Source organism: Nannospalax galili, unplaced genomic scaffold (assembly GCF_000622305.1).
Source record: "Nannospalax galili isolate Female #2095 unplaced genomic scaffold, S.galili_v1.0 scaffold525, whole genome shotgun sequence".
In the NCBI taxonomy this organism is placed as follows: Eukaryota; Metazoa; Chordata; class Mammalia; order Rodentia; family Spalacidae; genus Nannospalax; species Nannospalax galili.
Window position 1 is genome coordinate 1,953,256 of NW_008353937.1, and position 1,210 is coordinate 1,954,465.

A 1,210-nucleotide genomic window follows, 5' to 3' on the forward strand; every position below is an offset into this window, starting at 1 on the left:
AATTCATCAGGCCTCACAGGCTGTGAGGGTAGACCAGGCTTGAGCAGACTAGAGTGAGTTGGCAGATCTGAGAGATGATTTATTCATGGCCTGTTAGAGAGTCAGGCTTGAGGTCCAAGCCTCCATGCTCAGCTCGGGCTGGAAGGGTCCAGCTGCAGCCCCAGCCCAGCTGCATTGGTGTTGCGTGCAGTGCAGCTGTTGGCACAAAGGCAGCTCGGTCTGGTGAACCATCACTCATAGTGAGAAATCGCTTTCTAGCCCACATCATCGATGGTCAACGTGCAGATAGAGCACAGGTGAAAGTGTGCAGGCCAGCACTTTGCTTAGTAGGCAAGGTGCGCCACTGCAAACAAGCATGCCATCATAGCCATTGCCCTGCGGACTCTGCACCTCCAGGCGCTGGAAGACACCAGGGATGTCCTCACAACAGAGTTGTGTGCCACTACATAGCACAGAGGCCCATGCCTGGCAGGGATGATTCAATGCCAAGCACCTGCTGCCACTGTCTCTAGGCATCTGTATGACTGGTAAGGGACTTCAGCTGTGTCCCACATTGTGGCAATGGGCCCAGCTTGGGCTTTGAGTTGGGTACATTTCTAAGTATTTGCGTGTCTGGAAGGGGTCAGTCACTGCTGACATTGGCCCTTTCCTTAACTTGGGAGATGTCAGGAAACAGGACATTTTCCTCCTCACGTGTTCACATTTGCTTTTGTGAGCTTTTATACTTTCCTTTCTTTTGGCTTGTTGAGAAAGCATCTTACTGTGTAGCTCAGGCTGGCCTGGAAGTTGCTGTGTAGGCAAGGATGACCTTTCAGCTCTGAGCCTCCTGCCTTCACTGCCTAAGTGCTGGGATGACACGTGTATACCACCACACCCTGCTAGTGTGGCCCTTTCTGTAATCCTTGCTGTCAAGGTTCACTTGGCCTGTCTCCTCTTGGGGAATGTTGGGACATTCCGTGTGTTATCTGCCATGAGGCCCTTGCCTGCAGGTCAAGTCTCTGGGGTCCTGACAGTCTCTAGAGGCTGTGACCGGTTTACACTGCCCAGCACTCCTGAGAGTGGCTGTATTTTTCTGCTCTTAACCATCTTGGTGAGGCCAAAAACTGTTCACAATTTCAGTTTCTGTTTCTGTGACTGAAGGTTAAAGGTTTTGTTTTGCTATACCAGTGTTTCTTGTAGGCGCTGTCTGACCATTTCCCGGCCAGGGGAT